The sequence below is a fragment of the Eurosta solidaginis genome, chromosome 4 (assembly GCF_040869045.1).
Source record: "Eurosta solidaginis isolate ZX-2024a chromosome 4, ASM4086904v1, whole genome shotgun sequence".
Lineage (NCBI taxonomy): Eukaryota > Metazoa > Arthropoda > Insecta > Diptera > Tephritidae > Eurosta > Eurosta solidaginis.
The window spans coordinates 16,415,002-16,441,240 of record NC_090322.1 but is presented as its reverse complement, the minus strand read 5'-3'; the positions used below and the strand labels follow the sequence as shown (position 1 = coordinate 16,441,240).

Sequence of the window (26,239 nt, the reverse complement as noted above, 5' to 3'; positions counted from 1 at the left end):
CAAAAATTCGTATGGAAATGAGGGGACAAACATGAAAGCGACTTAATATAAAGGTAATAAAAAGCAAATGATCGGTGAACTTTAGCGTATAGTTTTGATGTTCTTAAGCTAGAAGCACGCACTAGATCTTATATGGTTTCGCGGCATTTCGAAAAGTCCTCACAAAGTTAATAAAATTTATTGCAGAGTGAAAAGTGTTAATTGCTATAACATCCGTTGTCCAAATACAAGCTTACTTCCTCAAGTGCTGCATTTGAAGTGATCCTTAAGTATTTCCGAATTGTTCTCGAAATAGTCTCGAAATGACTGTAGGAATCCTGTTACTGTCTCGAAATGGTTTCAAAATAATCTTGAAACGATCCTGAAGTTGTTCCGAATTTATTCCGATATTGTCTCCAAATGATTCTGAAGTCAACCCGAAATCTTCACGAAACGGTGCCGAACAAGTCCCAAAATGGTCCAAGAATTTACGATACAGTTCCGTCCCGTTAAAATGTTATCGACATCCGTCAATCTTTTACGCATGGACAAAGGTAGCATTTAGCTTCATATTAGTTGATACGTACGCGCATCATCCCGACCCTCCTACACCTTGTTACAGTATCCAGATCGAAGTTGATCAATTGTGACTCGCGTTTCCCTGGGGAGTGTACGTCCCTCTTCCGCAGTCTTACGGATATGTTTTGTAAGCTTCGCTTCACTCTTAAATTAAATATATTCTTTATAATCGGCCTTTCAACTATTGCCTTAGGTTGACTTGGCCACAGAGTTTATGGGGAGTGTGCGTTCCCTTTACCGCACTCTTACGGATATGTTTATAAGCTTCGCTTCACTCTTAAATTAAATACATTCTTCATAGTCGGCCTTTCAACTACTGCCTTAGGTTGACTTGACCACAGAGTTTATGGGGTTTCGAGGAATTTAGGGCTCTGTTTGAAATAAAAAAAAAAAACATTCATATCAAGGGCACAAACTTTGAAACTCTTGAAAAGTATGAGCATGACAGCATGTCATGGGCCGTAATTCTTTGTGTTAGTTCCAGTAAAGTTTAATAAATTCTTCTAAATAAAGAGCCAAACTTCTGTAGAATAACTTAGATTAAGCCTTTAGTACTTAAAAGAAGTTTCCATGACAAAGACAAAAATACCAAAGATTTCTAATCAAAATATATTATATTAACTTTATGTGCGATCACCAAGATCAGTAATCTCCAGTCCATGTCCGCTCCAAAAGGCTGTATTGTAAGTATAAGTTCGTTGAAGATCAGTCGTCAAGAATCGGTTTCGGGAAACTAAAAGTCGTTTAACATTCATAAAATTTGAATAAAAACGATAGGCTTTCCTCCAAGATCGATTGGATAGGTATTTGTTACAAGAAGTGTAGCCAACATTTCTTCGAATTCGAACTACTCGAGGCATCTAGACTGCTCGTATCAAAAAGCTTTATGGCAAGTATATGATCGTTTAAGATCAGTGATCAAGCGTCGATTTCGGCAATCCAAAAATCTTTTATCATTAATAAAATTTTAATAAAAATGGCAGACTTTTGTCCAAGATCGGATAGATATTTATGTCGCAAACTCTGTCAGGGAAGGCTTCTGATATTAAAAGTGATCGAGAGTTAGTATTGAGAATCCATAAAAGTTTGTTCCTAAAGCAAATTTAAATGAACATTTTATACTTTCTCTTTTCTTATTTCAACCCAAAATCGATCGATCTTTCAACCTTTGTAATAATAACTTAACCATAATTTGAATAAAAGTAATTTGGTACGTTGCAAAGGATCAGTTTCGATCATGTTCTAGCAAACAAAAAGTATAAGTTGCATAATTTCAATCAATTTAAGATCAGTGTTCAAGTGTAAATCATCAAGGTACGCGCAAGATTCGACTGATCTATATGAAAATTTCAAACATATTTTAAATCTATTACATCCGGTGGCGTATTCTAAAAACAAAACTATGTCATCTTCAATCAACGATCGTGCTGATCGATGTAATAATGAAAGCGTCAGCTATTAGTCAAAAGATTATTGATCAGAAAGCGTTTAGCCATAAAAAAAATGAATCTCATTTAGCAACACTTTTAAAGGGAAATTAGCTATAAATACGCTTCTACACAAGCTCGTACTATCTAGCATACGAAATAGATTAATTGAACGTGATGAATGGCAATGGGAGCACAACAAATCGTCAAGCGATACAACAACTATTAAAAGAAAACGAAAAAAGAACTAAGCATGAAAAACCTACAAGTTAGGAGAAGTAGCAGAAGGTAGAACTAAATTCTTGTATATAAATTATATTCTACATAGAGCCTCATACTAGTGCGGTAGAAGGCAGGAAGTGCGACTAAAAAGCGCATAATTGACTAGTTATTCATCAAAATTTCTAATTATTTCAAAATGTTTTTTTTTTTTTAATTTTATAAGATCAAGAAGCCAAGAGGCATAAAGTTAATGTTCTCTTCCTACAAGCTCTCATTCTCACACACACGCTCTCCACATTCTATGCCCTAGAGCATATCCCACACAACGAAACGGAAATGGACGCTCAAGGCATGACAGCGCCAAAAAAATATTTACAGCAGCCCAGAATTAAAAAGTTAGAGCATGAAAATGAAATGAAAAGAACTAGACGACAAATGAAAAAAACAAAGCAAGTTATAGAATTGGAGCACGATTAAGAATAGGCAATAACGTAGAAAACGCGTAAAAAAGGCAAAGCAGAATTGTACCAAGCCTATGCCCATATACATATGTACATATACGCATAGCTCACTGGCAATGTGTGGCACGGAAGTGATGAAAGATTGTTAGGGAGCTGAAGTGGAAGCAAAAGGGCGCATAAACATATGCGGAGCAGAAGTTAAGACAGATCGTGACGAATGATGTTGTGATGTGTGGCGATTACTAAGAGTAAAAACAGTGAAAAGCGATGGCGATGTTCCAGGGTCAAGCGAATGTATAGGATTTGTTTCATATTCAGTTCGGGGGAAAAAGCACTGATTTTTTCTTACGGTAGACCACAGACGCTATTTATTTATTAGTGTACCGTGGGTATATACTGCGTATGGGCGCGGTATATTGGAGCGTTATCTAGACACAAAGAAGAAAGAGAGAGGCCTATTTAGAAGAAAAAAACGTAAGGCAGAAAGCGTGGTTGCGAGGAGCTTTAGATGCTGACTGATTGAAAAAATACTCGAAAATTCTAACAAAAAATCCGGCGGATGACGGAAAGTTTCATTGCCAGCTAGCGAGGGAGAAGACGTATCCAGTACCCCAATCGACAGTGACGGAAAACACGTTGCTTGACCCGACTATAACGAAGTAAGAATGTTAATATCACGTCTAACGAATAACAAGGCGCAGGATAATGACGTACTACCTGCCGTGCTGCTCAAACGCGGAGGTGAAGAGTTGCAAAATATATAATAAATAAATAATATATATAATAAATACATAATATAAATATGCAAAATATGGTCGGATGAGCGCATACCTCCAGATTGGAATTCAAGCGTGCTCTGCCCAATCCACAAGAAAGGCGATCCCGGAAACCGCACCAATTATCGTGGAATCGGCTTGCTTAATATTTCGTATAAATCTCTATCTAGAGTTCTGTGCGATAGACTGAAGCCTTAAGCGAACAAACTGATTGGACCTTATTAGTGCGGCTTCAGACCTGGTAAATCTACCATCGATCCGATCTTTACATTGCGCCAGATCCTAGAGAACACTCACGATAGAAGAATCGGCAATTTCCATCTTTTTTTTTCAACTTCAAATCAGCCTTTGACAGCGCGAAAAGAAGTTTCTTGTATGCTGCCATGTCTGAACCGGGCAGGTGGAGCAAAGATGGAGTTTTCCAAAGCCTTTTTTCCTTAGCGAAGGTTTCCTTGTAATAATGATGACATCGTGAGTTTACATCACCAACAGACCACAATACTGCCTTACTCATGACAGTGTTAAATAATCCGCCTAGGCTAGCTCAGTGAAAGCCTGCTCACGGCCCATCTAATATTAAGTATCGTATAGGCAACATTGATTATGCTGATATATGAATGTAGTAATTCGAAGTTTTGTTTCTCAAGCCAGGTAACGGATATTTACCGTGTATACGTTCTGCTGTATCCAAAGTAGGAACAGGCCTATTGGTAATTTGAAGATGTATATTGGGTTATTAAGCGTTTCGTTTGACAAGCAAAGCAAATGTTTCAGTGGCAATAAATCTAGCTGATATTCCGCAGTACAGGACAGGACAGACACGGGAACACAGGTATTGAGAGAGTTCCTACGTAGTATTTTATAGTCAACGTACATGTATACAGAAATATGGTGGCTGTGGGGCAAAAGCAGCAGAGTGTGTAGAAATCACCACTAAGTTGTACAAACGTTGGGGAGCGTGTAAAAGAGGCGATCTACCGGCAAATGTGCGACAAGCAATGCGGAAGAACGTATGGTAGCCACAAGGGGAGCGGTGGGTAGACAAGCAGAGTGTAGTTGGAGCAGTAGAGCAATAAAAATGGCACATCTGTGCTTCAGTGTATGTGTGCATGAAACTGTGTGTACCAAATAAAGGGTGTACATATGTACATATATATAAATTCTGGGGCTTTAGCTATGTATTTATTGTTTGTACTGTTCAACTTGGAGTAATGTAATTAAAAGAAATTAAAAAAGACTTTATGCCGACTAAAAGCACAGATGCAAAAGCAAAGGAAAAAATCATAAAAAAAAACAATACGAGAAGAAGGCGTTCAGACGTATGTAAAGCGGTCAGCATTTTTGGACGGACATTTATTTAGCACAAAAACTGACAGGGGAAAAAATTCCGCTTAAACATCGGTGAAAATGGTTGCTGGATGCTGCTACATGAATGGCCGACACCATTGCCTAAACATTTGAATGGGTTGAGTTCGCATGGACTGGAGTAAAAATCTAGTTGTTGAATTGTTTGGATGAATGGATGGATGGACGAAATGGCTTTGGGTAATACGACGCTGATGCTGCAGCGATTTGGTGTGAATGGCTGACGCTTACGTCGTTGATTTCGGCAAATATTTGACGAACGTGTGCAAGCAATTTAATGAGAATTTTCTCAACATTTTTGTAGCCGCCGAAAAAAAAGTCCACGAAAAACATGTAAGAGGCTCGTAAGAATGGGGCCCAAAAAAAGTTAATTCAAGACAAGCAAATAATTGCAATATATAAACCGTTTACTTAGTAATGAAATAAAACGAAAGCAAATATGTATAGCTGGAAGTTTGCATATACATATATTTATATACCCTATATACCCTGTGGTAAGACGGTAAAAAGTTCGAAAACACAACAAGAACTGACACGTCACAACATGTTCCAAAAAAATCACATATGTATATGGCCGGAATCCCAAGGTTAGGATAATATTCGAATATCCGAATTCTAAGCAAAACTTATTTTTTTTTTTCGCACTCGCTGAATTATTATTAACTGAATTTGAGCTCATGAAATTACAAAGTATACGATGAGTTTAGTGTTTTGGAAAGTAGAGACCCTTATACTGTAAACTACATTAAACTACGAACGTTTTAAGGGTATACCGCTAACAGTTAATTGCCTCCATGGATGAGCGCCCAACGTTGGGCGCTTTGCATTTATTTCAATTCAAATTAAGTCGAAATCTTTTAAATCTTTGATAGGCTTCAAATTTTGGCCAAAGAGCCTAATCCAATAGTAAAACTCTCCACCCAACGCTAGTTGGTCGGTTGATAGCTGTGCTTCCCGGCCGAAGAGATCGAGATCTAGACGCTGGAGGCTAGCGATCTAGACGCTATTTTGATGCACATTATCATGGATTCATATACATAATGTACCCTGTGTGTTCACTAAAACCCATTTGGTTAGATCAATAAACCTTCTACTGTCCTTAATGGAGGAGTTTGACTAGCGGTCATTCGTATAGTAAACGAATGACTGTCTCCTAACAACCGTCGACGCAACAGCTCCTGTACCTGTCGCTGAGAGGATTCTCATTATTTCCGCGCGTGGACCAAAGGGCCAGTGTTCTGTAATGGGGGATGTGATTCTGAGTAACCCATTCCTAGACATATTCAGTAGGGACTCTGTTCTTCTGTGGTTGTAGTCAGGCCATGTCTGTTTGTTGGTTTTGCAGGTATCCGTAGAGTGCCTGTTGCGAATTGGGGGTTTCTTAAGATTTATGGAAGTAGTCGGTGGTCAGCGGGAACTCCTGTATGGATAAGGGCCCAACGTTGGGCTCCATGTATTTTCTTAATTATTTGGTTTCAAACTAAGCACAAAGCTTTTGAAAAGCAAGAGTTTTTGAAACTGTCAGAGTTGATTAAGATTTATGATGAGCAAGTAGAATTTCTTAATAGTCTAGAAGCACACGATATCATAATTATGTAAATTCTTTTCCTACAGGGTATGGTTACATAAATGTATGTATGTATGTAAGACCTTATGTGGTCTATGGAGGAAACAAAGCCAATTTCAGCCGAAATGGCAACAAGCTCAAAAGTGCAGCGCATGATTTTTTTAATTAAACGAAAACAAAAATAAACAGACAACAACGAAAAAATAGCAAACAAAGCAAGTCGCGAAAATTAAAAAAAAAATTTAAAACCAAATTTAAATGATGCAAATAAATCGCGCATTTGCAAGCGATATAGAGCAGCGTAAGCAAATGTTGTTTATGTGCTTTTATGATGAAAACAACAACACAGTAAGCTATAAATTTGTGTGGATAATTAAAAAAAATTTTAATGGAAAAATTAAAAATTACGCAAACGACATTAAAAAAGAAGTAAATTGTATTAAAAATCAAATAAGCCCAACCAACGCAATAACACACACACGAAAATCACAAAAAAAGAATAAAAAAAAAAACAAAAACAACATTAAAACCGCTTAAAACCACAAATAAAAATACAAAAACCAAAACTTTGAATAATGTACACAAAAATTGATTAGAAATTAAAAATCGACATTTAAGAAATTAAAATTGTTTGCTCATTTTTTTTTTACTTCCTGCTGTGTATGAAATATACAAAGCAATTAGGTATATAAGCAAAATAACAATAATCCAAAATACGCAGCAATAATGAGTAAAATCGAGTTGGAAACAAATTTTGTTTGGTAAAAACAAAAGATAAAACTGTCATACAAAGCGCCATAAGCCAATGTAAGACGCTGTGCAACAACAACTACAAAAGTTGTAGAAAATGATAAATGAACTGTTGAAATCGAATTGCCGAGGAGGTGGCGAAAATTATAACTGGTGATGCAAATCTCAAAAATTAATATAAATATTTTGCAATTATTTGAAATAAAAATAAAAAACTAAAAGAAACAAGTAAGGACGGGACTTCATACCTTTCATGAATGGGGCTGAACAATAATCTTATCCCGTTCGTAATCTCCAAATAATCGGATGTATAAGATAAGAAATATATAGTGAACAGATGTACATACCTAAACGATTTTTAAGATAAATATAAAATAAAAAATGGCAAAAAACCCTCTTATCTGAACGATCGGTTGTATGGGATATATATTATATATAGCTCCGATCAAAGTGATTTTTTCATGAAATCTTCTATGATATATTAGAATAAATATCACCAAGTTTAACGTTTTTATATTGGAAATGAAGGGAGAAATTGCCAAAAATCTTTCTATCTGAACGATCGGTTGTATGGGATATATACTATATATAGCTCCGATCAAAGTGATTTTTTCAGGATATCTTCTATGATATATTAGAATATATATCACCGAGTTTCACGTTTATACTTTCTAAATTGCGGCAGGAATGACCAAAATCGTCTTATCTGAACGATCGGTTGTATGGGAGATATATGTTATACCGGATCCGACAAATGTCTAATATAATACAAAAATACACCCTTGTGCCAAATTTCATTAAGATATCTCAAAATTTGAGGGACTAGTTTGCGTTCAAACAGACAGACGGACGGAGAGACGGACATGGCTATATCAACTCAGTTCGTCGCCCTGATCAATTCGGTATACTTAATGGTGAGCTTATCTTCTATATTTCTCAACGTTACAAACATCGGACCAAAGTTAATATACCATTCCATGTTCATGAAAGGTATAATAAAAACATTTAAATAAGAAATTGCTTAAAAATTAATACAAACATTTAAAATTTCACGTATGATATAGGACATTTATTTCTGCAGTAATACATTTTTTTTATGAGACAGAAGAAATTATATTTCGGAATCTCAACAACCAATTTTGAGTTAAAATTCAAGCGAAAATGAATGAAACATTTTTGTTGCGTTCTGTTATCTCATTTCGGTGGTGACCGCTCTTCTTTAAAATACTTTTTAAGGCCGGACTTCTTTATGAAGTACACAATTTCATTGTGCATTAGAAGGTCTGGTCCTAAAGATTTTCCATTTTTCTAGATTAAGTAAATAAAATTCCTAGCTCCCTCCTGTTATTCGAGGCAGTGGTTTTGAGGGGGGTTTCGCTTAGTTTGACATTACCACTATTATGCTGTACATATGTTTAATCTGATTTCTCTTCTTCTTTTTTTTCATCGATATAAGTATGAGCCTTTATTTTTGATAGTGGCCGCATCGCGAACGAGGTCAGGCGCTCCCATTCCACCCCGCACCACGCTCAGCGCTTTAATAGCCCCATTCCAGCCCCAGCATCTCATACAACGTATACTTAATAGCGGCAACTTCCGCTTGGCAGACGCTACAGTGAACGACCAAATTAAACTTGCCGCAATTGAACCGTTTTTGAAGCATTTTTATACGGTTATTCAAAACTGTCGAATTTCACAGATCTTAAAATAAAATTTGACGGAAATTGTAAGGCAAAAGTTACAAAAATACAGGACGTGTTATTTGATATGAGTAATCGATACCACAATAATGTGCCCATGTACTCGATACCCATGAAAGTACTTGTACGAGGTCAACGGCAACGAAGAATAATCGGTGCTTAAGCAAGGCACACGAGTATGTACTCGTAGTTACTCGTATTGGGACAACACTAATTGTGCTTCAAAGGTCCGACAGTAGATCTAAGCGTTTTATATAACTGTTAGGGTTGCTTCTTTTAGTTCTGCACTTCTTGATCCCTTCGACCTGCATAAGTAAAGGCAGCAAACGTGTACTTATGTCGTTGTTGAAGACGAAAAAATTTGGTAAATATTATTATAACTAAAAAAACGTGTGGTGTGATGGTAGCATGCTCCGCCTACCACACCAAATGCCCTGGGTTCACACCCCTGTCAAAGCAACATCAAAATTTTAGAAATGCGGGTTTTCAATTAGAAGGAAAATTGTCTAAGCGGGGACGCCCCTCGGCAGTGTTTGGCAAGCGCTCCGAGTGTATTTCTGCCATGAAAAGCTAGCTCTCAATGAAAACTCATCTGCCTTGCAGATGCCGTTCGGAGTCGGCATAAAACATGTAGGTCCCGTCCGGCCAATTTGTAGGAAAAATCAAGAGGAGCACGACGCAAATTGGAAGAGGAGCTCGGCCTAAAATCTCTTCGGAGGTTATCGCGCCTTACATTTATTTTTTTTTTTTTATTTAAAAAAAACTTGTTAATTTTTCTATTTCTGCAGTTTTTTATTTCCATTCTATGTAGTGTTAATTTTTTTATTCCTACCGTATTTTTAAAATGTTTAAATTAATTTTTTTTTCTGATACTATGTAAAATACATTGTTTCGTTTAACTTGTTTTGAATATTTTTAGCTACTCTCATTTTATATTTGCTTGATTTAGATTTTAACCTTTTTAATACTTTTTTAAGTAATTTTTATACCTTTCATGAAAACGAAATGTCATATGTATTAATTTTGTCACGAATCTCAAAATTGTAAGTCCTTAAAGGAAAAGAGGTAGAACCACCAATAGGTATACCGAAATGATCAGGAGGAAGAGCTGAGTTTATTTATGTCCGTCTGTCTGTTTGTATGCAAACTAGTCCCTCAATTTTTGAGATATCTTGGTAAGATTTGGTGAGCGGGTATATTTAGGTGTCCGATTAGACATTTGTCGGAACCGGCCGGATCGGACCACTATAGCATATATCCCCCATACAACAGATTTTTCAGAAAAGATGATTTTTTGTCATATCTTCTCTTGAGTCCCCAAACTTCAGTGTCGCATTCTTTATACCAAATTAATCCTTAAGCATTGTTTTATTTATTCGTTTGCATAGCAAATGCAGACCTAATGAACGCATGCATATTTATCCACAAACAACAGCCTATTGGCATCCCTGGCAACAGCGCATTGAGAACAAACAACCACCCTCTGCACGCCTCACTGTGAGCTACAGCACAAGATGAACAGTGACAATCGCAAACAAAATAACAAAAAAATTGAAGCATATTGCAAGGCTACCAACAGCGCGCACACCCAACCACAACTATAGTTAGTGTTATGCTGGTATAAGTGAATGCGCTATTTTCTTCTTTTTTGTTGTTTTTTTGTTTTATTTTAATTTATGTATGTCGGCGCTTTTGGGGTAATGAACAGACACGGCGCAGCGCTGCGTGTCGGCAGATTAACTTAACTCTAGCTAGAAAATAAGGCAGGCAAAATGCGACAGTTAGTCAGCTAGTCAACAGACCAGATGTACAGTGGTTTGGAAACTTCAGAAAATGGTAAACAAATTCAAGCTATGTATTTTGACCTCTTTGCTGGAACAGTAAGCTTGTCCGTACTTTGTTGGTACAGACACCCGGCCAGTTGGTTAATGCTTTCTACAATGGGTATCAGTAGGTCTTCCTTTAAACGTTCAATTAAACAAGTAAGGAAGGCCAAGTGCGGGTGTAACCGAACATTACATACTCAGTTGAGAGCTATGGAGACAAAATAAGGGAAAATCACCATGTAGAAAAATGAACCTAGGGTAACCCTGGAATGTGGTTGTATGACATGTGTATCAGATGGAAGGTATTAAAGAGTATTTTAAGAGATAGTAGGCCATAGTTCTATGGATGGACGCCGTTTAGGGATATCGCCATAAAGGTGGACCAGGGCTGACTCTAAAATTTGTTTGTACGATATAGGTATCAAATGAAAGGTGTTAATGAGTATTTTAAAAGGGAGCGTGCCTTAGTTGTATATATGAAGGCGTTTTCGAGATTCGCCATAAATGTGTTTGTACGATATGGGTATCAAATGAAAGGTGTTACTGAGAATTTTAAGAGGGAGTGGGCCTTATGTCTATAGGTGGACGCCTTTTCGAGATATCGCCATTAAGGTGGGCCAGGGGTGACTCTAGAATGGGTTTGTACAATATGGGTATCAAATGAAAGGTGTTAATGAGTATTTTAAAAGGGAGTGATCCTTAGTCCTATAGGTGGACGCCTTTTCGAGATATCGCCATAAAGGTGGGCCAGGGGTGACTTTAGAATATGTTTATACGATATGGGCATCAAATGAAAGGTGTTCCTAAGTATTTTAAAAGGGAGTGATCCGTGGTTCCATAGGTGGACGCCGTTTCGAGATATCGCCATAAAGGTGGACCAGGGGTGACTCTAGAATGCGTTTGTACGATATGGGAATCAAATGAAAGGTGTTAATGATTATTTTAAAAGCGGGTGGGCCTTCGGTGTATAGGTGGACGCCTTTTCGAGATATCGCCATAAAGGTGGACCAAGGGTGACTCTAGAATATTTGTACGATATGGGTATCAATCGAAAGGTGTTACTGAGCATTTTAAGAGGGAGTGGGCCTTAGGTCTATAGGTGGACGCCTTTTCGAGATATCGCCATTAAGGTGGGCCAGGGGTGACCCCTGAATGTGTTTGTACGATATGGGTATCAAATTAAAGGTATTAATGAGGGTTTTAAAAGCGAGTGGCCGTAAGATGTATATGTGAAGGCGTCTTCGCGATATCGACCAAAATGTGTACCAGGGTGATCCAGAAAATCATCTGTCGGGTACTGCTAATTTATTTATATATGTAATACCACGAACAGTATTCCTGCCAAGATTCCAAGGGCTGTTGATTTCGCGCTGTAGAACTTTTTCATTTTCTTCTACTTAATATGGTAGGTGTAACACCCATTTTACAAAGTTTTTTCTAAAGTTATATTTTGCGTCAATAAACCAATCAAATTATCATGTTTCATCCCTTTTTTCGTATTTGGTATAGAATTATGGCATTTTTTTCATTTTTCGTAATTTTCGATATCGAAAAAGTGGGCGTGGTTATAGTCGGATTTCGGCCATTTTTTATACCAAGATAAAGTGAGTTCAGATAAGTACGTGAACTAAGTTTAGTAAAGATATGTTCATTTTTGCTCAAGTTATCGTGTTTACGGCCGAGCGGAAGGACAGACGGTGGACTATGTATAAAAACTGGGCGTGGCTTCAACCTATTTCGCCCATTTTCACAGAAAACAGTTACCGTCATAGAATCTATACCCCTACCAAATTTAAGAAGGATTGGTCAATTTTTGTTCGACTTATGGCATTAAAAGTATTCTAGACAAATTAAATAAAAAAGGGCGGAGCCACGCCCATTTTGAAATTTTCTTTTATTTTTGTATTTTGTTGCACCATATCATTACTGGAGTTGAATGTTGACATAATTTAGATATATAGAGTAAAGATATTAAATTTTTTGTTAAAATTTGAGTTTTAAAAATTTTTTTTTAAAAAATGGGCGTGTTCTTCATTCGATTTTGCTAATTTTTATTTAGCACATATATAGTAATAGTAGTAACCTTTCTGCCAAATTTCATCATGATATCTTTAACGACTGCCAAATTACAGCTTGCAAAACTTTTAAATTACCTTCTTTTAAAAGTGGGTGGTGCCACGCCCATTGTCCAAAATCTTACTAATTTTCTATTCTGCGTTATAAGGTCAACCTACATACCAAGTTTCATCGATTTGTCATTCTTTGGCAATGAATTATCGCAATTTTTCTGTTTTTCGAAATTTTCGATATCGAAAAAGTGGGCGTGGTTATAGTCCGATATCGTTCATTTTAAATAGCGATCTGAGATGAGTGTCCAGGAACCTACATACCAAATTTCATCAAGATACCTCATAATTTACTCAAGTTATCGTGTTAACGGACAGACGGACGGACGGACGGACGGACATGGCTCAATCAAATTTTTTTCGATACTGATGATTTTGATTTATGGAAGTCTATATCTATCTCGATTCCTTTATATCTGTACAACCAACCGTTATCCAATCAAAGTTAATATACTCTGTGAGCTCTGCTCAACTGAGTATAAAAATGGGCTCATAAACACTGTCCGAAGATTTGGCGGAGTGTTGCGAACTAAGCAGTCCTTTGCCTGATATAAGCCCGATATGTTCGAACCTTCGGGTCTATGGGTATACGGCGGCTCTTGTGACAGGCATGCCTACCACGGTATTTTCCCAAGCTCCTTAAGCGGCTGGGGATCCCACGTCAGTCGAATGCTTTACTGGCTAAGCTACGACAAAGAACTAATCTGTCAGAAATATACCTTACTTTAAGTTCATTATTGCTTTTTGCTTTGGTTATTAAAGCCAGGGACACGAGTTTAGATGCAATACTTTGCCATAGTTGATAGTTTTGACATTCGATACCGATATTTTATACTCGACACTCTTATTGCGATGCTTTTCAACATCGAATATTTCGACCACAGTATAGTATCGGATTTTTGTTAAGAAGTTGGCAAGGAAAGAGCCAATCCACTAAATAGATTGCTCTGTATGTTTGATTCTCTCTAATTTCAGTTAATTTTTAATCGATTTGAAGCATTGAAAACGCGATAAGTTAAGAATATCAGGCTTTATATTCCACAAGCTTTGTGTAGCAAGATACACAATCGGCGATTCATTAAACTCATCTGTCAGCCCAGTGCTTCGGTTTGACATCTCATCATCATCCTCTCACAAAATTTAAGCGCTTGGTAGATCAGTCTTTGTAAATCAGGCCTTATTGCAACCTCTATTTTACACATGCAATGATCTATTAAGATCTCATTCAAGGTGCATTTCTGATCGGCATACTTGTCAAGCCAGCATCGATATTTTGAGTACCGAGTCTTTTTCATTCGATACTATCGGGTACCCGATACTTGATATGTGTACCGTATCGATACTTTGCATTCGGTGTCATGTCCCTACCAAAGTCGTTTTTATACGTGTCGGTTTGCCTTACTTATATCTATTACCTTATAATTTTGGTTGAACGTCAAAAAATCAACTCATGCAAAATATCCCTCATTCGTTAGGTAAAGTCGCAGACATTAGACTTTGTTTAGAAAAGTCTATTAGATACATCTAGTATAAGTTTTCTATGCTGGCAGCATATAAAATAATCTATACAAAAAAGGCAAAAATATAATTTTTTTGTCGAGGTACAGTAAAGAAAAATCTAGCTATGCCATTAACAGATGGTAGATACATTGCCCATAAACAGCCCTAGGCAGGATTTTTAATACCTTGCATATCTAGCCAGGGCCTAGGTTAGGTTAGATTGAACTAGCAGATCAATAAAGAACTCACATAGAATGAATGTGTTACTAGAATTTGTTTGACGACCAAACGGAAATAACCCAATTAGGGTACCAGGACTCATGTTATAAAATAACTCCGTCCTCTTGACAAATACTAGAAATCTTTTCCGTCTCGACCCCAGGGCACGAACACAGAATGTGCTCAACAGTTTCTTCCTCCAGCTCGCATTTCCTAACTGCTGTTACTGATGAGGACTTTCTTATAAGCATGTGACACCAGAATTCAGTGTCCAGTTAGTATGCCCATAATACGCATTAAGTCCTCAATTTTTCGCCTTTTCAGATCAATGATCATATGCAACTCCTGTCTACGTTTGATTTCTCCCCAACATATTTGGACATCTGCCGTCGATTCATCGAGTGCTGCACCATCCTTTGCCAACTCATCGGCCTTTTCGTCACCTTTTTTCCTTTATGACCGTGCACCCAGTAGATACATGAGCAAAGTCTTTTCAATGCTTCTTTGCATTCCAGGGTACTTCTTGATGAAGTGCTGTGTGGGATTATTGCTTTAATCGCCGCCTATCAATATAGGTATTGTTGCGACGGCAGTTTAACCACGCTTCCTTGGTGTTGTTATTCTTTTAGCAGTGCTTCGCCCCATCCAATAGGCGCAACCGATCAATTGTCATCAATAAACAGGGGTGGACCATAGTGAGAGGTGTGTTAGATGCGTGGGTTCCACATTGCAATTGAAGAGAATGTTGGTTTCATGTAGGGACACATTGCAAGCAGGACATACATTTTGTATGTCGGGCTTGATTGTGGATAGGTAAGAGTTTAACCTGTTACAGTACACATATCGAATATGAGCTAGAGTGACGCGCGTTTCCCTAGGGATAGTGTGTTCCTCTTCTGCGAGATCTATATATTTTTCGTTAAGAACTGGATTCACCGGGCAATTTCTGGCATAGAGGTCCGATGCCTGTTTGTGGATATCACTGAGGACCTGCTTGTGCTTTTTTGCTTCATACGGCTGTGTTCTCAGGTGCCGTATTTCCTTATAATGCTTTCGAATATGACCTCTTAATCCCCTGGGAGGTGTTGGCTAATGAATCAGATGCCTGCTGGGATGCCCAGGTTTCTGGGTATTCAGCAGAAACTGTTTGTTCAGCATTTCATATCTCTCCCTAATGGGGAGTACTCTGGCCTCATTGTGTAGGTAGTGTTCTTGGCACATAAGAAGACAGTCCGTAGCGGTTCTGAGGTTTTCGCAGGCCTGCACTTTCTTCCAGTGAGTAACCTGTAGGCTTACCGACCAGATCGGGGATGTGTAGCATGTAATCGGCCGGCCAATTGCTTTGTAAGTGGTAATGGGCGTTTCTTTGTACTTACGCCAAGTGCTGCTGGCAAGAGATTTGAGGATTTTATTACGGATCTGGATTTTAGGTACACTCTCCGGATTTCTGTTGCTTTTTTTTATGTCTACAATTTTTGCATGAAAGACACTGCAGTGATCTGGAACTTTCGGTATAGACCAGGGCCTGAGTAAGGCACTTTAATCACACCAAGGCCAACACTAGAAACATTGCAGATTTATTTTTAAATCTTCGCAGACATTAATATCGGAATTACCGACAGCGACCGCGCATAACATTGTCCTTTCACGAGAATCGTTTTACGGAAACTTTATGCTGATTCCAGCCCACTGTGCGCCACAAACCCTGGCCACAAAAGTCAAGCGAAATAAATAAGTATGCGTTGCGCCCAGGCTGTGCTATTTTATTTTTATTGCTGTGCCTATTACATTTTTAATTTACTTATTTTTTAATTATTCACGCCTTTGAATGTCACTGAAGTACTTAAGTATGTACAATGTACATAGGGTGGGTCGATTTGTATGGACGAAAGTTAAGTTCGAGCCTGCGAAATTTCTTTTTTTTACTTTTTTTCGACTTTGATTTTTAAGGTTTTTTTCATGACCTACATATTAAAAAAAATTTCAAAAAGATTTTCAAAAAACTGTTATCGACAACGTTTTTAGCGGACATTTTTGGGTCCGACAGGGTATATGTACATGAAAATTTTACAATCAAATGAAAATTTTTTTAGTAGGTCATGAAAAACCCCTTAAAAATTAAAGTGGAAAAAAGTAAAAAAAAAAATTAAAGTAGGCTCGAAAATTATTTTTTTGGGTATTCGTGTGAAATTTTTTTTCCTGAGCCCAAATCCTATCGAAAAATCGATGGCGCGATATCGGTTAATAAATCGACCCAGTCTAATGTACATATGTACTACAAAACAGAAGATAAACAAGGGAAAATATTTACGAAAAAATAAATAAGGGAAAATATTTAATGGCCACGGAATGTAAAAATAAAGTATCAAATAAAGTTAAAAAATATACATAATTAAAAGCAATAAAAAATCTTATTTTGCTATTTTAAGTAAAAGTACGTCAAACATTTGTAAATGTATTTAATAAGAACCGGCATTCGTCTGCGTACTTACAGTTATTCAAACGAGTCAGCATCGTTGATCGGTGCCTGTTGTTGTTTTTGCTATAGCTGGTTTGCTGCTGTCACTTGCAGGAGCTTTTTTCTTTTTTATTTTTAACTGCTATTGTTGTTGCTGTTAGTTGCATTGATTTTTACCCTAACAGCTGTTGTTGTTAACTGCTTTTATACGCCTATTTTTACTTCCTTTCTATTCTATTTTTTCGTCTATTCTAGGCACCAACTGCTCTATCTAACGTTATTTAGCCAAAAAAAATTTGCACTTAATTTAAAAACACTTTCTAATTGTAAATAAATTATTAATCATCATAAATGCGCACATTTAAAGAAATAAATTGTTTAAGGCACTTTTTATTATTGCTTTTATGATTTATTTTATGTATTCTCGCTTAAATATCTTTTGATTTTTAAACACATGCGTCGCACTTGCGTTAAAAGCAACTTCATAAAACTTCGCTTTTGCTGCTCAATTTTTCTTTTTTATTGTTCAAGCCAAATTTATTGTATTTCTTTGTTCGTTCGCCATAACGAAATAAATATTTTCCCCCCTATACTTTATTTGACTGAATTTCTTCAACCGCAGCACTTTTATACACAATTAAAGTGCAGCTAAAGGCGATATGAGGAAATTTTATAGATAATAAATGCATAAAATAAATTCACTATAGTCGCTTATTACTTCTTTGCTTTTTTCTATATACATATGTAGCTATGTATATAGTTGATCATTGTTGAATATGCGCTCACTTTGTATTCTTGTCGCGTCTATGTCCGCTCACTCGCTCGGTTGTTTGACATTTATTTATGTTGGTTCGTGTACTAAGCGGAGTTAGCTCCGCTAGCCAACAGAAATACTCCCCAAAACCAAAGAGAGTAGATAATTATATATAACTTAGCACAGAGAACATCAACGACGCACTGTGGCGCCTCTGCCCGAAAAGCCTGGCAAAAATCAAAAATTTCATGAAAGCGTTCGATAAACCCAATACATGTATTTAATAGAGAATTTTCCAGGGATTGCGAATATATAACTCTTATTAAACAGCCAACGATATTTTAGGAGGAGAGCCGCTCAAAGTTGATTAATTTTTAACACTTAGAAATATTTGTTTTTCGTTCTTTTTGTTGTATTAAAAATTGTTTTGTCTCTAAACAAAACGGCCCGCTGCTGCTTTCTTGTATTATAACGAAAGGATATTTCATTCTAAGGGTTGAAGCAAAATATAAAATTTGTTTTTTTTTTATAAAGGTTGTCAGATCTACCTATTTTTCGAAAAGCCTATTTTTAGAACCTTTCTCGAACTTTGATGGAAAATAAAAAAGGACAAAAAAGGTCTCCGTGAAATTTACAGTAGGTATTTGCTAAATATTGATTTACCTGAATTCATAAGGTCTACCTTCGTTCAGCTGCGATTTCACTTTTTACATCAAATAAAGTGAAGCAACCTTGGGTATAAATACGCGCCTGAGCAGGTATAGGTAAGAAGGAGGCGAATTTAGTACGGTCACTTTTGTTGTTGGAATTTGTTAATAAAACCAAATTTTTCGGTTACAAGCTACATAATATACCTGGAAATCATTTCCATAATTTGAGTATATAAAGCAATGGTTAATACAACGCCCAAAATCAGTCGGTTTTTGGAGTCTATAGAATAAAGTGTTCTGTTTATTAAGATATACTCGATGGCAAATTTTAATATGTCTTTAGAAAACTCCAAGCTATTTGAGGTGTTCAAAGCTTCAAAGACAAAAGCGGTGTTCGTTGATGCTATTATGACAGAATTACCAAATGAAGCAGGCAATAAAGAATACGAAGACTTGAAAGAAAAAATTGGCTTCCTCTACATTCCAATGCAAAGAAAATGGCAAGCAGTCGGTCGTTCTACTTCAAAGTTTATAAGTAAGCATGAAAGCTGGCTAGCTGGTAAAAGTTTTTTGGACGAATAAATGCCTAGCACATCAACCAATCGAACTAGAGGAAGACCAACAAAACCTATAGAAGAATGTTCGACCTACACAAGGAAAAGGAAGCTGTCAGATTATACAAGAACTATCGCCACGACTCATCTTTCAGAAGCATTAGATATTAAATATAAAAAGGACGAAGAAAACACCAAGTCTCATATCATAGGAGCAGTTGCGCTAGCAAGTCCAGTGCGACTGGGAAGGATCAAAAACAGCATTCCCACACCCCCAAATGCGCTACGTAGGAGATACACTCCTGAAGAGTCTTTGGCGCTGTTTATAGATGTCGGGTTATCGAAGGATAAATATAATATATTGCGTGAGTCATTATTGCAACATAATGCCGACCTTTTCCCTGAATACAAACAAATCACTCAAGCCAAGAAAGAAGCAGTCAAAATAACCGAAGTACCAGCTGAAGTTGAGCTCCAAATCTTAATGGATCATACGTCTATGCGACTCTTGAAAAGTTTTTCTGAAGAAAAGTTGAAATCACTGCCAAAATGGCTAACATTGATAAATAAATGGGGCTGTGATGGATCATCAGGACAAAGCGCATATAAACAAAGAATAAGTGTAGACGATGGAACAATTACAGATGGTAATATGTTTATGGCTTCTATTGCTTCCCTCCGTTTAAAAGATGAAGCTTCAGAATATTGGAAAAATCCACGGCCGTCATCAGTTAAATTGTGCCGGCCGATATTATTTAAATATGAGAAGGGGTCTTTGGAACTCATAAAAGCTACAATGAGTGATATAAAAAATCAAATCGCAAAATTAGAACCAACAATAATTGAAATCGAAGACGGGAATGTTATTACCATAAAGCATGATTTTCTTCTAACAATGGTCGATGGAAAAGTTTTAAACTTACTAACAAACACAGCATCTACATTGAAATGTCCAATCTGTAAGAATAGTCGAAAAGACTTTGAAAATCTTGATGATTCAATTATTGACGAGCTAAATTATGAGTATGGAATATCTCCTTTGCATGCTAGGATAAGGTGCATGGAATTCGTTTTGAAAGTGGCTTATACACTACCACAACAAGGAGAAGTTTTCGACGACAATGCAACATCTAAGGAAAAACAAATCATTAGAAAAAAAATAATTCAAGATGCATTCTGTAAAGAGAGTTGATTGCCCAAAATATGGATATGGCAACACAAATGATGGAAACTCCTCAAGAAGATTTTTTGAACACGATGAAATAACTGCTCGTATTACTGGAGTCTATAGAGATATTGTCAAACGATTGAGAGTAATTTTAAATATTTTAAATTGGCATGAAAAAGATAATGGGCCTAAATTTGGAGAATATGTATCGAAAACTGCAGAGCTGCTGCTTCAAAAGTATCCGGAGAAAAAGCTCACACCAACGGTACATTAAATTTTGGCCTATGGAAAAGATTTAATAGAATTCCAGTGTTTACCATTAGGAGAATTGTCCGAAGAAGCTCAAGAATCTAAAAACAAGGACTACAAAAGATATAGAAGTACTAACGCTTGCAAAATCTCACGAGTTAGGCAAAACGAGGACCTTTTCAACATGTTGGCCATCTCTTCTGATCCAGTGATATCATCCATGAGACATGTAAGATCACAAAAAGATCTTACAGACACCTATAGCTCAGAAATGGTTTCCTTGTTAGATATATTTTCAAGTGACGAAGACTACGTTAAGATTAAATAAATGATCCACCTTTTTCTATCACAATAAAAAAATGATTTAGTACTTAGTTTTGTTATTTTATTGAAAAAGGAAATCAATAAATACAAGTCTATTATTTATTATAAATTAAACAGTTATTATAATCATAATCATATAATTTTCGTTTTTACATCTTTTTAAAATTTATAGAATTTTAAGATGAGTTTTGAAGCACCCTTTATGTATATTTATTTTAAAGCTTAGGCTTTCGCTATCAGAAGAGTAATAACTTTTTACAGAAATCAATAAAATTGGTAAAGCGGTTATTAAGATAAGACTGTTTATCATAAGTGGGCAGTGGTCAAAAATTTATTAGTTGTTCATATTTGGCTCAAATACAATAATATTGAACAACTTTTAATAAATTTTCTTAGTTAAGTATTAATAAAATATTTGGTTTTTGAATTTTTCAAATTAATGAAGTAAATTTATTCAATGAATTTTCAAGCAATGTTTATATACTTATTCCCTAGCGAACACATTTCACTTTTATAACAATATAACATCTTAAAAGAAGTAATGCGTCCATCACGTTTGGTGGAGATTGACAACCTTGCTACTAAGACAAAACTTTTAATCATAAGTAGGTAGAGCCACACTCCTTCATACAAATCATAAGTTTATCTGATTTCATGTTCGAATACATCCTCATAAAAAAAATTTCAAAGTTTGTCCTTCAGCACCCTGTCACTCTGGCAACCTGTATTTTAAACTGTCCAAAGTCTAAATAATTAGCTTTCAGGAGTATAAATCTTTAAAATATCTTCATTGGTTCAAAAGTTATGATTTTTGCAAAGAAAAAACTCAAAAGGCGCCATAGTGCGACGGCGTCGATGATTTGGTGAATTGTGACGAGATTTGCTGATAGCAACAATGCTATGCATATGGTGAATGTAAACAGATGGCGTGGTTAAAAGTGCGCGATAGCAGATTATTTATCGACGTATATACATACATATATAGAGAGAATATGTTGAGAAAAAACATAAAGTATATTAAGCTGTCAAAAAGTGGTGAATAGAAAAAGAATTTTGAGAGCCATTGTAGTACTTACGTTGCAATTTATTGTTAGTTTTTTTCAGGCATGCTTAACGAACGAAACGATATCATTTCGTTACGATAATCAACGTTAATAAACGAAACGAAGTCATTTCGTTTCGTTTATTAACGTTAAGAACGTCAAATTATCGTAACGAAATGATATCGTTTCGTTCGTTAAGCATGCCTGGTTTTTTTATAATGAATGCATATTTAGGGCGTATTTTAGTTAATTCAGCTCCAAATCGACTGATTAATTATTTTGCACTTATGTAAAATTGTACAAGTATTCCTTCTCATATTGACTCTAAATTTTTGATTGGAAAATGTTAGTTAATTTTTCTGATTTGTGCCAACTTTTCATTTAAAACTTTAACAAAATATGTTTGGCAACGTTAATCAATCATGTACATCAATCGTACGCTTAAAGTCTGTTTACGGCATAAGTTGCAACTGGGTGATGAGAGGCATGTTAAATGGGATTCAAGGGGTTGTGTAGCGCAATATATAGCTTCTCCAACCCAATTGTCAACCTTACCTTCGAGCGGCGAATCCCGTTTCACTAACAGACGAGGCTCTGGCGACCCCAAGCTCCTCATGGAACTTGGGGGTGGGGAGGGAGGGATGGCCTGAAGGTTTAATGTGGCCATATAAATCGTTCCCGAGATGGTCGGGCCAGCACCTTAATGGTGCTGTGTTACCGGAGCGTATCGGATCTGTATCCGACAAAGGACCATCACATCGATAACACTCCCCAAAGCCTTCGGGGAGTAACGAATCGCTACAACAACAACAACAAAAACAGGCATGTTAAATAAGCATACGTGATATCCCTAAAATTAGGCAAGACATTTTTAATAACTAAATGTGGAGGTATGTTTCCTGTTCCTGAATCAAATTTTGAATTTAGGATGATATATGTAGATATGAAAAGCGACTCATTGCCTAATTTGCGGATATTACGCCTTACTTCAACCGTATGATTTCACTTCATGTTATCTAGGTATTTGGTGAAGATATTTTCAATATGAGGCTACCTAGAAGCTTCGATGTAGTCAAAACAAACCATTCCGGAGTGTCCATAGAAACAATTTTCGAAGAAAATTCTGAACAAATTATAAAATTTGGTGTACAAAACCATTTCATCGTTTAGAAAGCCCATACAATTTCCAAAAAATACCTAGTGCAACTCACCGGTCATTTGCCCTCAAAACATATGGCAGCGCCCACGTTTCTTAAAATAAACAACGAAATCCATCGACATTGCTGCGCTCTCCGCTGGCTAACCAACAAAACAAATGAACAAGCAATGCGCCCAGTGTTGCCAGCAAAAAATTTCTTTGGGGCTAGAATCTAGAAAAAAAAGACTAGAAAGAGCTAAATGTCTTCAAGAAAATCCAAAACCCGTTGCAAAAAGAGCTAAAAGTACATGTATATTTTTCAGGCATGCTTAACGAACGAAACGATATCATTTCGTTACGATAATCAACGCTAATAAACGAAACGAAGTCACTTCGTTTCGTTTATTAACGTTAAGAACGTCAAATTAACGTTAATTTTACGATCTTAACGTTAATAAACGAAACGAAGTGACTTCGTTCCGTTTATTAGCGTTGATTATCGTAACGAAATGATATCGTTTCGTTCGTTAAGCATGCCTGATATTTTTCAATGTAAGTTTTAACATTTATTTCAAATCAAACTTAAAAAGCGTTATAAAAAAGGTACAGTAAACTTACAAAAAAAAAAAGTACAATAGACGTACATAAATAATACTGTTTTTATAGTTCATTTTATATTTTTTAACAACAAAAATACGTTTTATTTTTTAACTTTTGTTTTGCCATTTGGCGGTAAGGTATCATTAAAAAGTAAGAAGTATTTTTCACACTACTACAATGAGTACAAAAATACGAATTGCCAAAATGTTGGCCGATGAAAATTAATTTAAATTTTTTCCATTTTTTTATTAAATTTTTAACGTCGTACGGGTGGTCGAATCACCATTAAAATACACGTATTCGGTATTCAAGTTTGTTTATGTTGGGAGGAGATATGTTTGAAGGGCCTTAGACTTCAAAATCTATGATTTCGTTTTTTGTGTTCATTAATTTTAAGAGATCGTTGTTTATTTCAAAGTCATGACAGCATTTATTCAGCCGTTTAAGACCACTTCGTATTGTCAGAAGCGAATTCAACATAACTAAATACATTTTGTTTCTGTGTTTGCTTTTAATTAAACTCATGTTTGAAAACGTTCTTTCAATTTCAGCAAAAGAAATGTAAGCACCAAATCGACAAGCTCTTGGAAAGGGTTTTCATTTAACGCATTCATACACTCTTTAACCTCAAACCAAAACTTAAAGTTGAAGTCACATTTTTCAAATTTTGGAGATAGATATTCTTCCACTGCATTTGTAATCTCGTTATTTCATCAGTGGCTATACATGAAAACCATTGAGGTTTTACAATTCTCAGTGTGTTTTCATCCAAAAAGAAATCTATTTTGCTAAGCGTTTTTATATTTCGCGGCAAGCGTTGCCTTAATTGCTCTATTAATTTAATTAAGAAGTGGCGACATATATTTCGTATCTTTCTTTCAGTAAATTCGTCTACACATTTATCTTCTTTTTTAATTCGAATATATTTTTCAAAGGTATAATGAAAATAAGGTACGGGAGACAAAAATTTATTATAATCTGAAGTTAAAGGGTTGAAACTCTTAGAAGGTGACACTATGCTGTTGCACAAGCTGGAAAAGCAAATGTACAACCTCATTACACAGTTTATCGATTAAAGCTGTTGTTATCAGTTGAGTACCGAGTTGCAACATCATACATAACGAAACAAATAAAATAAAACTTCGACACACATAAAACACATTACAAATTTCCCAATACGTATTGCCGAAATAGATTTGGAGCCAAAAAGGGGCAAACATTTTAAAAAGGGCCAAAAAAAGAGTTAGGAGCTAAACCGGAATTTTTGGAGCTAAACTCAAAAAAAGGGCTAGATCTGGTTCCAAAAGCACCAAAATGGCAACACTGAATGCACCCATTGTGAACCTTTTCTGCTCACACACATACACACATGCATATGCATATGTGAATATTTACAAACCTACACACATATATAAATATATCCGAAGATAACAGATGGATCAACGGATAGGTATACGTCCCATATACCTCATTGCTTAAAACCAATATAATTTTTTCCCAATTTCTTCTTTGATTTGAGTGTTTTTTTGTACCTTCGGGTGTGTGTGTGTGTATGTGCATATTTATTTACTTTGATATGACGGCAGAAACCAATGTTGCATATTCAATGAATTGCCTAACGATTTATCTATCCATCTAAGCCGGCCTTTCAATAGTGCAACAAAAAAATTTAATAACAACAAATAAAGTAGTAGCAATGACAGCCATATGACGTTAGCAGCAACTGCAAATAACGTTTGTGTGTGTGTTAAATTAATGTCAGCAGAATTAGGAAAGGAAGGAAATGCATCTATGTATGTACATACACATATGTGATATATATATACATACTGACATACTGCAAATAGGGAATCCAACAAGAAAATTGAAAAACTTTTCATACAAGCAAATGAAAACAAAAGGTAGCCACATTTAGGTGAAAATAAGCGAAATAAAAGTACTCGCACGTACTTTACACAAGATAAAAAAAAAAAGATATTTAATGTGCGTGATTGGCAGTTATAGAAAATAGTTTCAAATGAGCAATTGTTTTAATAAACAAAGAATCTGGTTAAAAAAATATTTATTTAATCTTGCATATACTGTATATGTATGTATATTAAAACTGTTTTCATTTTTTGTAATTTAAAAATTACTTAACGAATTTAAGGTCTTTCTAGGGAAGTATAAGAGAAGGGTTTTAGGTGAATTCTACAGCAACCGATCAAATATGGGGGATAGAGCACGTTATAATATCTACTTATATATGTATGTTTCATTATATGTATTTACATATATATATATACATTTTTATATTTCTACTAGCGCACCCGGAAGACTTTGTTATGCCTGAGAACTGGTCTGCGTTCATTCAAAAAGTGAGCCTCGCTTGCCCTCTTTTTCCTCTATACCATTCTCATCTACTATATCGTCCATTTCCTTTCTTATTCTCGTCCATCCCTTATTCCGTTAATCTCACTCCAACTCACACTCCCATTACATCCCTACTCATATATAGAGTCTCTATCATAAATTTTGGGTACTTCTTTCAAATAATTGCGAAGATAAAACAACCGCCTACTCTTCCAAAAACATTTTTTTAAGCCATCCTTTAATCATAACGAACGATGCAAAAACAAACTATCTATTTTGTCAAGCCGTAATTAAGTTTTAACGAGACTAATGCACAGACATTTTTTGTATACATAGATTTCAGGAAATTCTATATTGCTCTGATCTCATTTCCCACGACTCTTTCTTTTTTTGCATCATCGAAAAAGTTTAGGAGACTTTGCTTTGTAAGGAAATAATAACATAAACGATGG

The 26,239-nt window shown here is 35.9% G+C and overlaps 1 protein-coding gene across 5 annotated transcripts in view; it reads right to left on the bottom strand.

The window, feature by feature from the left end:
- pico overlaps positions 1-26,239 on the bottom strand; it is a 70,301-nt gene that overhangs the window by 33,233 nt on the left and 10,829 nt on the right. The window contains exons 1-2 of one of the 5 annotated variants that reach the window (XM_067780395.1): positions 17,674-17,787; positions 16,990-17,226 (exon numbers count right to left, since the gene is read on the bottom strand). The exons of 3 other annotated variants lie outside the window; for them this stretch is intronic. The gene's annotated coding sequence lies outside the window, so the exon portion shown is untranslated. Of the gene's footprint in view, positions 1-16,989; positions 17,796-26,239 lie in introns of those variants that run through there. One more of the 5 variants, XM_067780393.1, reaches the window with a different exon arrangement.